The sequence below is a fragment of the Pleurodeles waltl genome, chromosome 8 (genome assembly GCF_031143425.1).
Source record: "Pleurodeles waltl isolate 20211129_DDA chromosome 8, aPleWal1.hap1.20221129, whole genome shotgun sequence".
Lineage (NCBI taxonomy): Eukaryota > Metazoa > Chordata > Amphibia > Caudata > Salamandridae > Pleurodeles > Pleurodeles waltl.
This window is the reverse complement of record NC_090447.1, coordinates 1,160,677,992-1,160,695,265: the sequence shown is the minus strand read 5'-3', so window position 1 is coordinate 1,160,695,265 and position 17,274 is coordinate 1,160,677,992. Positions and strand designations below refer to the sequence as shown.

General features: G+C 45.8%; 1 protein-coding gene across 1 annotated transcript in view; it reads left to right on the top strand.

The window, feature by feature from the left end:
- Window positions 1–7,141: 7,141 nt before the first annotated feature.
- The window catches only part of LRRC63 (leucine rich repeat containing 63), a 358,867-nt gene continuing 348,734 nt past the window's right edge, over window positions 7,142–17,274 (top strand). The window contains exon 1 of the mRNA XM_069205393.1: window positions 7,142–7,421. The gene's annotated coding sequence lies outside the window, so the exon portion shown is untranslated. The remainder of the gene's footprint in view (window positions 7,422–17,274) is intronic.

The window sequence follows — 17,274 nt, the reverse complement described above, 5'->3', positions numbered from 1 at the left end:
CTCCCCTTCCACCGGATCATACCCCAAAAAATACTTACCAAAAAATGATATCCCCGACAACTTACCTGAAATAGTCACCGCCGATAACCCCAACTCTATTTGCTGCATAATAAAATGAACAGCGTCCTCCCTCCTTTGCATAAAAACTTCTCTACCCCCAACCCGTCTCACCGCGCCTGACCTTAAAAACTCCAACCAGGCCTGCTCGTAACTCTTCCGTGTAGATGGAGCTATTGATTGCTGGACCAGCTGCAACATCCTCACTCTCCTAAATCCCACAACTCCCTGGGAACCACCGTCTTCTGTACATCCGCTCCCGGCGCAAGACCACAGAACCTCTGCCACTGGAAACGAGACAGTGCATCCGCAATATCGTTATTCACACCAGGAACATACTTCGCCTTAAACATCACATTCCATTGCAAACATTTCAACAAGAAAACTCTCAACAGCCTCAAAACCTTCTCGTCTTTCGCCCTCTGGGAATTCACCAAATGTACCACTGACTGATTATCCACATTGAAAACAACATTGCGATTTGCCAAATGTGAACCCCAAACCGACAAAGCCACCACCAAAGGGAAAAATTCCAAGAAAGCGATGCTATGTTTCGCTTTTTTCCAAGTCAAGGGCCAACTCTCAGCCGCCCAATGTCCATCCCAAAAGAGGCCAAAACCATGCGCTCCTGCCGCATCTGAAAATATCTGTATCTGCCACTGCCAATCCATTTCATCAACCAACATGCTAACTCCATTAAACTGTTCCAGAAAACTGATCCAAATCCTCAAGTCCTCTTTGACACTTGCCCGAAGCCGAATGTGCTGGTGTGGCAAAACTGCCCCTTTCATTGCAAAACCTAAGCGCCTGCAAAAAGCTCTACCAACTCTAACCACTTTGCATGCAAAATTCAAATGTCCTAAAACACTCTGCGCTTGCCGTAGCTCAATTTTTGGCCTTTTTACCGCCTCTTCCAATAAGGAAATCAATTGCTGAACCTTTTCCTGGGGCAAACGAACTTCCAGTTTAACCGAATCAAGCTCAATTCCGAGAAAGCTTAAGCAGGTGGATGGCCCCTCAGTTTTGTCCTGAGCCAACGGGACCCCGAACTCTGCCATAAGACACTCAAAGGTCTCCAACGCCTGACCACACTCACTAGACTGAGGTGTCCCAATGAACAGAAAATCGTCCAGGTAGTGGGTAACAAACTTCACTCCACCCCTGTACTGTAAAATCCATTGCAAAAAAGTGCTAAACATTTCAAAAAGAGAACAAGATACAGAACATCCCATAGGTAGCATCCTATCCACAAAAATTGCGTCCTCAAATTGCAAACCCAATAAAGAAAAATCCTCTGGGTGCACTGGCAAAAGCCGGAAAGCCGACTGAATATCTGACTTAGCCATCTCAGCGCCCCGGCCACACTTCCTCACCAAAGCAATAGCATAATCAACCGATGCATAATGCACCACTGAGTCCTCCGTGGCGATGAAATCATTCACCGACGCACCCGCCGGCCAAGACAAATGATGGATAAGACGAAACTCGCCTTTCTGCTTTTTTGGCACCACTCCTAGAGGGGAAATGATCAAATTCGGCAATGGCCAGCTGAAAAAGGGGCCTGCAATCCTACCCAACTCCACTTCCTTTTTAATTTTAGCCCTAACAACATCGGGGAATTGCCTTGCGGACTTCAAATTGTTGGCCCATCTCCTCATCCTCGGACCTTGGTAACATAGCTTAAATCCGTCCCTGAAACCACGAACCAAAACTTTTGCATCCTCCGAACGTGGATAAAATTGTAACCAATGCGTAACAACCTCTATATTAATGGGAGTAGGGCCCTTTTCCTGCCAACTGCTGGAATTGCCCTCTTCCCCTGTCCACTCCTCTACCCTGTACCCCTTGTCCAGCCCAATTGAATCCTCCAAAACATTGGTAAACCGGATGGCTGCCCCCACAATTGGAACAATCATGCCTAAATTTACATTGTTGCCTTGTACACATCCCACTGTTGAATGACCAGCAGGCCCCATTATGTGGCAATTGTCCCCATTGCCCAGATCCCACCCCAAAATGAGTGGAACGGCTCTGAAAGGGCCGATACTGAACCGGTAAACCGCTCGCCGTATGCGTTGCTGGGGCAGTCCGAGCAGTTCTCAACCACTGCATCCACAATTCATTATCAATTTCACCCCAAGCCTTTTCTGGGTAGACCGCTTTCCTTGCCCTAAATTCCTCGTCATAACGGAACCAGCCAAATCCACCATAATCCATCTGTGCCCTTCTCACCACGTCCATGTATTTCAAAAGCGCCACCGAGCAATCCGGGAAACGCTCGCACAGAACACTGGCATAAATCAAGAAAGCTGACGTCCAATTATCAATTGTCGTGGGAACTTTAGGTCTCCGAGCTAATTCCCACTCCTCCTCCTTAGAACCCTCTTTAGCCTGAACTTCTCTATGAAGTAACTTAAACACATCCACAAACTCCCCTTTCCAAATTTTTTCTTTCAAACTTAGAGTGAGATGCGCCCCCAAAGGCATCGACACTCCCATATACGGTAATCTCTTTCCCTTTCCCAAACCTTGACTAATGCTACTACTCTGTCCCACACTCACCTGATCCACCCCAACCTTACCTGATTCTTCCTGCGCACTCATGGGATCCCCCACTTTGCTCTCTATTACTTCTCCACCCGCCTGAATTGCTACATCCACGTTTGTTGAAACTCGAAGCCCAGACCTGGTACCCCCCAATACACAACCCTCACCTCTAGATAAATTTGCAGCCACATCTCGACGAGACAGCCGCTCGCCCCGGAACGCCTGCCCACTCGTTGACCCTTGAGGAGCTTCGACTTGTTCAACATCTTCATCATAGTCCAACTCCTCTTCTTCCTCACCAGTCAACATAGCGCTCCGGCTATAAGACCTAGACTCCGAACCTCTGGCATTCGACTCGACCGATCTGACTTCCATAGGTGTGACCTCCCTCGCCGTCAGGCGAACCGCTCCGGATTGCGCCCTCCCTTCTGTTCGGCGTCCCGGAGGTGCCCTGACCCCCACCGAAACAGGACCTCCAGCCGACCGTCCAGACCGCTGGTGCTCTATTAACACCCCATGTCCGCTTGAAACATGAGGGGCCGCACACTCGGAAAGGTACGCCCTTTGTTCGTGATCCAAAACTTTCTGACCCAACTGCGCTGACCCTGCACCCCTATATTCCAATGCTGCGCCACAAATGCTACCCTGTGAAATCCTACCTTGTTCCTTCCGGGAAAAACCCCGCCCTCCTGCCCTAAAAATTGAATGATCCTCCACCTCCCACTCTTGCACCCCGAGCCCCACCTGACAAAGTATATTGGAAGTCTGCCGACTCCCCCCCCCACTAGGCACTAAGAAACCCCTTTCAAAATGCCCACCAATGCCACTCCCTTCCTCAACCTGCAGCTCTAAAACCTCACCTTCCTCCTCGGAATCTATGACTATTACAGCCTTATTATCTTGCGTAGCCATAAACATATGGCTACCTTCACCCGACGGGAAATTCTCTTCCTCGACTCCGAAATTCATCAAATTCCCCTCTCCGACGCTTAAATCCTTCAAATCGGAGGGCGCGGCCATCTTGGCTGCCCCTCCTAACTGTCCTTCCTCAAAAGGCAGCCCCTCCTGCTCCCACTCGCTTTCTACGGCGAGTGGGGCTCGAGGTGAGAGAACCTGGTGCGCACGCGTGCCTTTTGCCAAGCTCGCGCGTGCCGCACCCGCCCCCTTCTGGCCGCGGGTGCGCATCGCGCCCCTCAGCCTCCCAGCTCCAGTCCCAGAACGCGCGCGAGAGCCGCGCCCAACCGTTTTCCCCGCCGCAGAGCCATCGCCGACCACACGGGCGCCTCTACCCTTGGCTGCCACCCTCCGCACCAAAAAACCGCCATAACGACGTGCATTACTCGCCTCACCCCTCCTCGCCGCCCCTATTCCAGGTAAGCTGCCCTCATTGCTAACCCTTGGCTCCTCACTTCCGTGGTCCGGTGAAAACGAAACTTTTCGCCCGGCCACACTTTTAACTTTAAATTTCTTGCCTTTCTTAGGACTTGTTACAGGGGATTTACAGGCCAAAACGGCAGCTGAAACCCTGTCAGAAGAAGGCCTCTTCGGTCTCCTCAAGCCCACCCACGCTTGTTCTAAAACCCCAAAAAACTGCCCGAGTACCGCCTCCTGGGTGTGACTACAGCCAAAGAGGCCGCCCAAGCCCAACCCACACCTTTTATAGTGACCCCCAGGCTACCACCCCTTCCTGTCCCTTAACCAATCAAATACCCGGTCCCCTTGTGGCCAGCTCCACCAGCCCGATAAGCCCGGGGGGAGACCAGGCATGCCTGACTCCCCCCAAAACCCCATTCCAAAACAAAGTGAGTTTCAACAATCTAAGCTAGTAAAACATAGACATTCGCTTTGAAAACATTTCTCCCTTGGGTCGCATTGGCTGGGAATATACTAATAATATAAAAGGTAAGAATTGCTAATCTACACGTTTCATATCATTAACTCTATTTGCAATAAGTGACCGATTTGTGCAAATATGCAAACTGCTCCTTCCTCAGTCATATTCACTTTGTTCACACCTTAAGCCCCTATATTGATAAAAGAAATGTGCAACGTTACTGGACCTTTTCAGAGCAGGACGTTCCACCTTTGATAAGACATTTTTCTTGAGCCCCTGAAATTTAGATTGAATCAAACTCAAAATTGTTTTGTTTTAAAAGGTGGTCCACTTTATAAAAAATAAATGTATACTTATATAAAAATAAACATATACACATAAGTACGTAAGAGTGTGTATGTTTATACATACATTTATATTACATACCACTATTATTAAAAAATGTGTTTTACATTATATTAATTGTATGTATATACGTTAATATATGAAGTATAAAACAGTAACAAAATCAAAAACAAAACGTTAAATAACTTAGCAAAATAATTAAAATAAAAAACACATTCACTATATATATATATATATATATATATATATACATATATGCATACACAAAATTTAGTATTCACACTCCAGTCACTGCAATAGTAGGGAAAGCGTTTTTAATTGGCAATTATTTATTATTTAAATGACTTCCTATTACCCTACAAACAAAACAACCAACAATAAATATACATTAAAAATATACTTATTAGACAATTAACATAATTATAATTCAATTACATATTTTAATAAAAATGTATAAATATTTGATAATTAGTTATTTTTAACTTACCACCTACCCCTATAAACACAACAACATGCACCTAAAATATAACTTTAAAGTTATAATAACACAATTTAGATATGTAATTCTCAATTAAATAATGAATCATTAATAAATAAATAATTAATAAACAATTATTACATAATTAACTTCCCCCATACCTCTAGAAACCAAACAACCTGCATCTAAAATATAACTTTACAAATCTAATAATTACACAATTTACATATTTAACTATCAATTAAATAATTTATAAGTAATTCATAATTCAATAATAATCAATTCTTACTTAATTAACTTCTCATCAAGCAAAAGCAAACAGCTACCTCCTGAGGGTGGGCACCTCGGAAGGTGGCAGGAGCCAGCCCTGGCGGTGGGTGTCCCCAGGGGCATCCATGGCTCGACAAGGGTAGGAGGGGTGGTAGGAAAACAGTACCCTGACCCCTTTTCTTTTTTTATGTTTATTTTTTAGATGGGGCAGAAGCCGGGTCTCCAAATGGTTGCCAACACTTCCTGGTTGAAGTGTTGGCAGCCAATCAAATCTCTGCACAAGATGAGGAGGATTTCCGAAGCCTTCATGCCTCCAGATATACAAGTTTGGTTTTCTTTTAATAATTCAAAAACTACTGAACGGATTTACACCAAATAACAAAAAGCACTCTTTCTAGAACAAGAGCTACTTTACTGCCAAATTTGGGGTAATTCCATCCAACTGTTTGGGTTGTAGTTGTGTCTAAAATCATTACGGGAATTAAAGTGGAAAATGCACTTTTATTGTCCCCCCTTTTTCTATGCCTCCGCTTGACGTATCACCCCGAAACTTCCCACACACAACAAGATTCTCTGGCACACTTATTTTGGAAAATTGTGTAAAGATTCTTCAAAAGGTGCCAAAGATATAGGCAAGTCAAGTGACGCTTTTTCATTGGAAACTAGGCTCTAACTATAACTATCAGGTGTCAGTAGGTAATATAGTGATAAAAGAATGAAAAGCCAAAATGAGACTGGAGGCCAAGCTCGGAGTGACCATCACAGGTAAACTTTTAGCTCGTTTTTTACATTTGTTCTGTAACATGCATCAATTCATCATCTGCACACTTTTTGTGCCAACAATTATAGTAAGTACTCAATTTTAAGCTACAAATTGTAAAAAAAATGCACCATTTGAACCCATTTTAAAAAAAAAATTCTCTCCTTCTTCATTTTCGCCACTTGTATTACAGGAGTAGAGGGAAATATGTGCCTCTTGTTTAATGCGTACACTATTAATGATTTGTTTTTACAGTGCCATAGAATTTTATTTTAACTCATGCTTGGTAATGAGAACTTCTTTACAATGCAGTGTTGATTAGTAGAGCTGCATACACCTAAACAATAAAGCTCCTAGTATCTGCTATCTTCTTTGGTTGGATACACATACAAGGGGCGTTATTTGTGTGCATCTTATCTTAAAAAATTGCATATCCACATGCCACACTGTATCGCACTTCCCTGTTAAATTGCTATCACGTTCACGCTGTGCAAAACGTGCAAACCAGCTGAGGGTAACACACGTTTAATAAAATAAACAAAAACATAAATTCCTTAAAGCAACAACGTCTCTAAAGTCCGTCCGTTTTAACACACCTACAGTATATTTTCTTGGTAGGTCAGCCTGCTTTCATAGACAGTTAAGTTTTAACAAGTGTTCTATATAACGTCCTGGAGCCCGGTTTTGGAGCTACAGAGTTCTAAAAAACAGAACTCGATTCTCTAAAAAATAACCTGGTTCTTTATAGGAACTCTATAACCAACCTATTCTCATAGAGCACTCTTGCTCCGTGTGGGCGTGTCCCCTTCGGTTCACCACAGTGATTGACGGGTGACAGGGACTAATCCCCGCCCTTGAATGAGCCCTCCCTCCCGTGGGCTGTCTAGTCCCTCGTTGCTAGGCCGGTCTCTATGGACTCTCGCGCTGGGCTGTCGGGGGTGGGGCAGGGAGACAGAGGCAGGAAAGAAGGGGTCCAGGGAGCGAGGAGGCCACATTGTCATTACTCGACCGCGACGGTCGCTCCTGGAACAGAGCCGCAGGGCATGAGTCGGACTGTCCTGGGGTTTTGCGGCAGGGGGCTACCTCCAGCTGCCGAGGTTCTCCTTTGTCAGCCTCCAGTAGGGGCGTAGGTAAGTTACACCGTGGCAGTACTGCGGGAGATCGAGACTGATTTACCTACGTGTGGAACGTATGTAGACGAGGGAGGCGGACATAAGTCTGCTATAGGTCTCTATGGTCGCTAATGAAATTAGAACGCTGGCCTCGTCTGTTTGGAGTATATGGCATTCATTGGCTCTCATGGCCAGTTGTGAAACCTTTGAAGCAGTACTGTCAACGGGCAATGGCTGGCTGCATTTTATCAGTAGGACTTGAGCGGAATTGGTACAACTCTTTTCAAACATAAACGTCTGCTGTGAGCCAGTGGGAAAATGTTCATATCTTTAAGTTTCGCTTGGCTGCCCATAGGTTGCAATACTTTATGTGGTCAACCTTGAAAAGAGCTTTTGGGACTACTAGTGTTTGTGGACAGCAGTGCATGCTTTGGTTGTACAGGAGATGTGTGCTTTCACAGACATGCTTACTTTTCAAGTGCTGTAATCATTTTTTTATCAAGTTCCTGAGTTGCAGAGTTATAGTCTTTATGAAGTTTAGTTACTGTGTTACTTTAGAGCTTGACCTTTAGATCAGACACATGCCCTGCAGTGGAACCTATTGTTGTTTGCATTCTCAGCCACCCCGCCTTCCCTTTCCATCATCAACTTCAGACATACTTAAAATGGTACTCCTTGAGAGAATGTTTTTTTCTCACCCTAAACCCGATACTTCTCCTCAACTCTACCCTCCCCTAAATTGGAACATCTTACTATTCCTTTAAACTGTGCATCCCAGAAACCCAAATATCCCTTATTACCCCAACACTAACCTTCGCTGAATCCTAAAAATTCCTTACTACCCCTTAACACTATCTTTTTCTGAACCCTACAAACCCCTTACTACACCCTAACACTCTCCTTCCCTGAGCTCTACAAAGCCCTTAACGCAACCCTTTCTTGAAACTTCAAACCCCCTTACCATCTCTTAATGCTACACCTCTCTGTAGCCTGAAACCCCTAACTACCTCTTAATGCTGCCCTTCCTTTATCTCTAAAAAAGCCCTAACAACTCCTTAATGGTACTCATCCCTGAACCCTTAAAGTCCTTACTATTCCTTAAAGCTTCTCTTCCCTAGACCCTAAAATCCCTTGCAACCACTTAATGTTACTCTTCCCTGAATCCTAAAAACCTTACTACCCCTTAATGCTACCCTTCCCTAGACCCTAAAATCCCTTGCAACCACTTAATGTTACTCTTCCCTGAATCCTAAAAACCTTACTACCCCTTAATGCTACCCTTCCCTTAGTCTGAAAAAACACTTACTACAACTTAATGCCACCCTTCTCTGAACACTAAGAAATCCTTACTACCCATTAATGCTTCCCTTCTGTGAACTTTAAAAACCCCAATACTCCCTAACACTAACCTCCCTGAACCCTAAAAACTCTTTATGATAACTTAGTGCCGCCCTTCCATGAACCCTAAAAACCTGTACCTCCCCCTTAATTCTAGCCATTCCTGATCCCTAAAAAACCCTTGCCACACCTTACTGATATCCTTCCATGAACCCTTAAAACCCCATACTACCCCTTAAGGCTAATCTTCCCTGAACCAGAAAACCTTACTATCCCTTATTGCTACCCATCCCTCAAACCTGAAAGTTCCTAACTACTCTAACACTAACCTTCCCAAAACCTTAGTCTCCCTACTGCGCTTAACGCTACCTTTTCTGAACCCTAAAAACCCTTACTGCTCCTTAATTTTCCTCTTCCTTGAACCCTAAAAACATATTAATGCTTATCCCATCCTGAACCCTACAAACACTTCCCATCCATTAATACTACCCATCCCTGTAACCTGAAAACCCCTTTCCTAAACTTTAAAAAGGCTTTTCTACCACTTTACTTTTTCCTGAGTCCTAAAAACCTTACCATGGACCCTAAAACAAACCACTAACCCTTGATGCACCCCTTCCATGAACCCTAATAGATCCAGCTACCCCTTAATGTTACCTATCGCTAAACCCTAAAAACCCCTTACCACCCCTTACACCTACCAATCCCTGAACCCCAAAAAACCTTTACTCCCCATTTATGGTACCTTTTCCTGAACCCTAAAAACCCCAAATTCCCCTTAATCCCTAAATGATCGTTATTAACCGTTACAGGTTTCTTTCCTGAACCCAACACAGCCTGATACTACTCTATCCCTGAACACCAATAACCGTTAATAGTCCTTACCACTGGCCCTCTGTGAACCCTAAAAACTCCTTAACGTTACCTTCCCTGAACCATAAAAAACCCTTAGTGCTTTTTAAAGCTGATCTGAACCTTACATAGCCCATAATACTACCCTTCCCTGTACCCTACAAACCCTAACTTCACCTTAGTGCTACCATCCCTAAACTCTCAATGATCCTTACTACCTCTTACAGCTACATTTCCATGAATCCTAAAAACCCCTTTTACAGTTACTCCCCCATTAATAAAACCTAAAAATCCCTTACTTCTCCTTAATACTGCCCTTCCCTGAGTCCTTAAAACATCTAACTACCCCTTAATGCTAGCATTCACTGAACCCTAATAACCACTTGCTAACTCTTAACACTACCCATCCCACGACCCTTGAAACCCTTAACAATACCCATACCTGAACCCTACAAACCCTTTACTGGCCTGTAGCGCAACTTAAAATTGCCCTTCTTGGAACACTTAAAACTCGTTACTCCCCCTTTAATGCTGCTCTTCCCGGAACACTAAACCTGTACTACCCCTTAAAGAACCATTGCTACCCCTTAATGCTACCCTTTTGTGCATTATAAGAACCTTTAATACACCTTAACACTACCTGTCTCTGAATCCTAAAAAAAATACCACCCTTTATTTCTGCCCTTTGGCTACCTAAAAAATCTTTAATATCCCTTAACACTGCTCCTCCCTGAAGCCTAAAAACCCACTACCCCTTAATGCTATGAACCCCAAATTTTTTAAAAAAGCTTCCCACCTGCTACAACTACCTTTTCCTGAACCCAAAAACAACCATAGTACTCCTTACCTGAACCCTAAATTCCCTTACTACTTGTTACTACTGGCCTTCTCTGAACCCTAATAACACTTACTACCCTTTCACATTACATTCCCTCAACCATAAAAAAAAATACCTTACTGCCCCTTAAAGCTAACCAGCGGTGAACCCTACAAAGAATGTAATGCTACCCTTCCCTGAACCCTATGCCTTAATGCTACCCATTGTTGAACCCCAAAACCTCTTGCCACCGCTTAAAGCTACTCTTTCACAAACCTTAAAAAAACCCTTACTACCTCTTAACGCGAACCTTCTCTGAACACTAAAAAAATCCATACCACAGTGTACAGATACCTTTCTTTGAACCCAAATACCCCAATACCCCTTCATGCTACCTTCACTGAACCCAAAAAATCCATTACTACCCCATACTACTCCATTGGTGAACCCTAAAACTCTCACTTCTCTTTACGACTGTTCTTCTCTGAATCCTAAAAACTCCTTACTACCCCTTAAATCGACCATTCCCTGAACCATAAAAAATCTTTACTGCCCCTCAAAGCTAACCTGCCCTGAACCCACAAACCTTGTAACTCTGCTCTTCCATGTACTGTACAGGTTCCTTTCTATGACTTAATGCTACCCATCCTTCAACAATAAAAATCCTTGCCACCACTGAACGCTTCTCTTCCCTGAATCATAATCATAATCATAATCACTCTTATTACCCTTAATGCTAACCATCCCTGAATCCTAAAAAAGTCACCGCCCCCTACAGGTACTCATTCCTGAACCATAAATGCCACTGATTGGCCCTTACTGCTACCCCTTTATGAAACATGCTAATCCTTACTACCCTCAACGCTACCCTTCCCTGAACCCTAAATACCCTACCACTTAATGCCACCCATCCCTGAAACAAAATAATAATTACTACCCTTCAATGCTTTTCTTCCCTGAACCTTAAAAATCTTACTACCCCTTCTTGCTACCCTTTCCTGAACTCTAAAAAAACAATTTCTACCCAATACTATCCCATCCCTGAACTCTAAAAACCCCTTACAACTTAGCACTATCTTTCCCTGAACCCTACAAACCCCTAACACTACCCTTCCCAAACTCTACAACCCTCTCTCCTTCTTTTAACCCCTTCGCTGCCAGGCCTTTTCCCCTCCTTTTTTTGGCTATTTGGGGCAGTTCGCGATTAGGCCCTCATAACTTTTTGTTCACATAAGCTACCCACGGCAAATTTTCCAACATCCTAGGGATTCTAGAGGTACCCAGACTTTGTGGGTTCCCCTGAAGGAGACCAAGAAATTAGCCAAAATACAGAAATAATTTTGTTTTTTTCAAACAAATGGGAAAAAAGGGCTGAGGAAGAAGGCTTGTGGTTATTCTCCTGAAAATGGCATCAACAAAGGGTTTGTGGTGGTAAAATCACCATCTTCCCAGCTTTCAGGTACAGGCAGACTTAAATTAGAAAACCCAATTTTTCAACACAATTTTGACATTTTACTGGGACATACCCCATTTTTACTAATTTTTGTGCTTTCAGCCTCCTTCCAGTTAGTGACAGAAAAGAGTGAGAAACCAATGCTGGATCCCAGAAAGCTAAACATTTCTGAAAAGTAAACAGAATTCTGAATTTAGCAAGGGGTCATTTGTGTACATCCTACAAGTGTTTCGTACAGAAAATACCAGCTGAAATGAAAGAATATTGAAATTGAGGTGAAAAAAACAGCAATTTTTCTTCACGTTTTACTCTGTAACTTTTTCCTGCGATGTCAGATTTTTGAAAGCAATATACTGTTACGTCAGCTGTACTCATCTGGTTGCGAGGATATATAGGGCTTGTAGGTTAATCAAGAACCCTAGGTACCCAGAGCCAATAAATGAGCTGCACCTTGCAATGGGTTTTCATTCTATACCGGGTATACAGCAATTCATTTGCTGAAATATAAAAAATGAAAAATACGTATCAAGAAAACCTTTGTATTTCCAAAATGGCCACAAGATAAGGTTTTGAGAAGAAGTGGTTATTTGCACATCTCTGAATTCCGGGGTGCCCATACTAGCATGTGAATTACAGGGCATTTCTCAAATAGATGTCTTTTTTACACACTGTCTTACATTTGAAGGAAAAAATGTAGAGAAAGACAAGGGGCAATAACACTTGTTTTGTTATTCTGTGTTCCCCCATGTCTGCCGATAAAAATGGTACCTCACTTGCGTGGGTAGGCCTAACGTTAGCGACAGGAACTGCCCCAAAACACAACATGGACACATCACATTTTCACAAAGAAAACAGAGCTGTTTTCTGCAAAGTGGCTAGCTGTGGATTTTGGCCTCTAGCTCAGACGGCACCTGGGGAAACCTAGCAAACTTGCGCAGTTTTGAAACCTAGACACCTAGGGGAATCCAAGATGGGGTGACTTGTCGGGCTCTGAACAGGTTCTGTTACCCAGAATCCTCTGCAAACCTCAAAATTTGGCCAAAAAACACTTTTACCTCTCATTTCGGTGACAGAAAGTTCTGGAATCAGAGAGGAGCCGCAAATTTCCTTCCACCCAGTGTTCCCCCAAGTCTCCCGATAAAAATGGTACCTCACTTTTGTGGATGGGACTACTGCCCGCGAAAGGAAATGCCCCAAAACAGTATCTGAACACATCAAAATTATCAAATACAAAACTACCTGTTTTTGCGGGGGGCCTGCGTTTTTGGTCCTGGGCTCAGCAGCCTTCTAGGGAAACCTACCAAACCCAGACATTTCTGAAAACTAGACACCCGAGGGAGTCCAGTGAGTTGTGACTTGCGTGGATCCCCCAATGTTTTCTTACCCAGAATCCTCAGCAAACCTCAAATTTAGCTAAAAAATCACATTTTTGCGACATTTCTGTGTGGGATCACCACACTGGGACAAATTTCATACCACCTGTTAGAAATGGGGTCTTTGGTTGACAGTCAGGTTACCCCCTGTTCAAGCAAGGACCCTCACTCTAGTTAGGATAAAAGAGAATCACCCTCAGCTAACCCCTGCTTACCCCCTTGGTAGCTTGGCAGAGCAGTAGGCTTAACCTCAGAGTGCTGGGCGTAAAGTATTTGTACCCACACACACAGTAACTTAATGAAAACACTACAAAATGACACAACACCAGTTTAGAAAAATAGGAAATATTTATCTAGACAAAACAAGACCAAAACGACAAAAATCCAACATACACAAGTCAAGTTATGATTTTTTAAAGGTTTAAAAATAAAAAGAGTCTTTAGGTAGTTGTAACAACACACTAGCGCTGCTAGCGTGTAAATGTACCTGGTTTGCGTCAAAAATAACCCCGCACGGGCGGTGTGCGTCGAAAATAACCCTGCACGGTTATATGCGTCGAAAACAGCTCGGCACGGCGAGGCGCGTCGAAAAAGCCAGCCACGCGACGGTCCGAAAGTCCCGCGGCGCTGGTTGCGATCTCTCAGCCTTCGTCAGCGATGCTGCGCGTCGTTTCTCCTGCTCCGGGCGTCGATTCTCCGGTCGCGTTTCCTGCGGCGTCGTTTCTCAGCTGCGGAGCCGGCGTCGCGTCGTTTTCTCAGCCGCGATCGGATTCGCGTCGATCTTTTCTCCGCACGGCGCTCGGTGCGTGTATTTTTGTCCTTAGGCTGCCAGCCTCTCCTTTCAGGGTCCCAGGAACTGGAAGGGCACCACAGAGCAGAGTAGGGGTCTCTCCAGAGACTCCAGGTGCTGGCAGGAAGAAGTCTTTGCTATCCCTGAGACTTCAATAACAGGAGGCAAGCTCTACATCAAGCCCTTGGAGATTTCTTCTTCAAGATGGAAGGCACACAAAGTCCAGTCTTTGCCCTCTTACTCAGGCAGAAGCAGCACTGCAGGAAAGCTCCACAAAGCACAGTCACAGGCAGGGCAGCACTTGTTCCTCAGCGATCAGCTCTTCTCCAGGCAGAGGTTCCTCTTGATTCCAGAAGTGTTTCTCAAGTTTGTAAGTTTGGGTGCCCTTCTTATACCCATTTTAGTCTTTGAAGTCACCTTTCTTCAAAGGGGACTCACACCTTCTTGTGAAATCCTGCCTTGCCCAGGCAAGGCCTCAGACACACACCAGGGGGCTGGAGACAGCATTGTCAGAGGCAGGCACAGTCCTTTCAGATGAGAGTGACCACTCCACCCCTCCCTCCTAGCAGAGATGGCTAATCAGGAAATGCAGATCACACCCCAGCTCCCTTTGTGTCCCTGTCTGGTGTGAGGTGAAAAACAACCCAACTGTCAAACTGACCCAGACAGGGAATCCACAAACAAGGCAGAGTCACAGAAATGGTTTAAGCAAGAAAATGCTCACTTTCTAAAAGTGGCATTTCCAAACTCACAATCTCGAAATCAACTTTACTAAAAGATGTATTTTTAAATTGTGAGTTCAGGGATCCCAAACTCCACATGTCCATCTACTCTCTAGGGGAATCTACACTTTAATCATATTTAAAGGTAGCCCCCATATTATCCTATGAGAGAGACAGACCTTGCAACAGTGAAAACGAAATTGGCAGTATTTCACTGTCAGGACATATAAACCACATTACTATATGTCCTACCTTATCCATACACTGCACCCTGCCCTTGGGGCTACCTAGGGCCTACCTTAGGGGTGCCTTACATGTAAGAAAAGGGAAGGTTTAGGCCTGGCAAGTGGGTACACTTGCCAAGTCGAATTTACAGTGTAAGAATACACACACAGACACTGCAGTGGCAGGTCTGAGACATGATTACAGAGCTACTTATGTGGGTGGCACAACCAGTGCTGCAGGCCCACTAGTAGCATTTGATTTACAGGCCCTGGCACCTCTAGTGCACCTTACTAGGGACTTACTAGTAAATCAAATATGCCAATCATGGATAAACCACTTACATACAATTTCACACAGAGAGCATATGCACTTTAGCACTGGTTAGCAGTGGGAAAGTGCTCAGAGTTCAAAAGCCAACAGCGACAGGTCAGAAAAAAATAGGAGGCAGGAGGCAAAAAGACTGGGGATGACCCTGCATAAGCAAAAGTCCAACACGACCCCCTACCAGCCTAAAGCCAGGGGAGAACAATCAATACCTTGATGTACTTCCCTGATTGGGGCGATAGAACAAGGACCCAGGCCCACAACAGCAGGGGCATGTTCCAGTTCTACGCCTTCCTGACTCCAGTTGGATCCCTCTGTCCATACTCTCAGGGCCCACTAAGCTAACCCAGGGGGAACCCTTCTCCACATCTTCAGACACCATCTGTGCAGCACCTAACTTTACTTTGCTCACAGATGAATTGCAATGGGCAGATAGTACCACCAGGGCCAACACAGTGGTGTTGCCCACTCCACCCCCGGGGTGTGACTCTCGTCCCCCCCCCAGGGGCAACTCTGTCCACCAGGACAGCAAGCCACGGTGGCCCCGGACAACTGTCAGGGATGAGAGCCCGACCTCAGGCCTCTCCAACCACTGTGACTGCGGAGAGTGGGGGGCAGTAGCCCCAGGTGCCTGGCACCCTTTGACCACTCTCTCTTCCACCAGGTCAGGGATGACAACCTGACCCTGGTCCTCCCCTCTGGGGCTCTGTACCCTCCCTGCAGAAGCGGCACCCCCAGAGTCAAAAACTGTCAGGGTGCTTGTAGAAGCAGTCCTGCACAATTCTTCCATCAGTGCAGGGATGTTAACCTGCAACTGAGCCTCCAACCTGGGGTCTGTACCTTCAGGTTGGACCAGGGCCAGGGGTGAGGCTTCCCTCCCCCTGCCCTCTCTTCTGGGGTCCTGAACCACCCAACTAGGAGTGACCCCCCCAGAAGACAACATGGTAGGGGCACTGTTAGCAGTAGCCCCTTCCTCCAGGTCAGGGGGGACACCCTTAACCTGGCCTCCCAATCCAGGGTCTGTACCCACAGACTGGATCACTGCCTGGCAAACCAGGACTTCCTGGGGGGCATACCTACCCCCTACCAGGTCAGAGTTTACCCTCTGAACCTGGTCATCCAACCCAGGGTCACCACCCTGCGGTTGAACCACTGCCTGGCACACCAGGACTTCCAGGGGGGCACACTTACCCCCCTCAAGGGACACACTGTCCCGAAGGGCCACACAAGAGTCTGGCTGGCGCAGGTCCCCTGACCTCTGCCCATCTGACAGAGTCTGGATTCCCCCCAACCCAGAAATGGTCTCACCAAGGTCATTCATGGGGGGCTCTGCTCTCAGAGCTGACCCCTGACCCTCCAGGTTCTCCACTGGGGTCCGCAACCCCCTCTCAACCCTCTGTCTGGACTTCTGCACCCCCTCACTAGGAGTGGTACTGCCAGACACCAGAACTGGTGGGACGCTGGCTACAGCGGCCCCCCCAAGTTCTCCTGACACTGTGGGGTCTCCCTCAACAGATGGCCCTATGGTACAGGCTAGGCTCCCCTCCTGGTGTTCCCGCAGGGAACCCTCCAGGACCTGGGACCGGATCTCGGGCACCTTGGGCCTCAACCCATCCCCATTCCCTCTCCTCTGAGACTGGACATGGGGTCCCTCACCCATCCCACTACACTGGGACCTACCTGGGACACTACAATCCTTCCCTACCTCACCTGGTTGGGAACTACCTAGACCACTCCTCTCAGGAGCACCCCCAAATGCCTCTTCAGACTCTCTGGTACTCACCCAGAAGTCTGCCTCCATTGTAAGCTCCCTGGGGTCAGAGAACTCACACTCCACCTGGTGTTGGCATAGCTCTGGAAAATAAGGACTAGACATATGCTCTCCAGCAATTACATCACTCAGCCCCTCACATGAATTAACCAAAGTACCCTTCACCCAACCATCCAGTGACTCTGCTTTGAAAAAGCACCCCACAT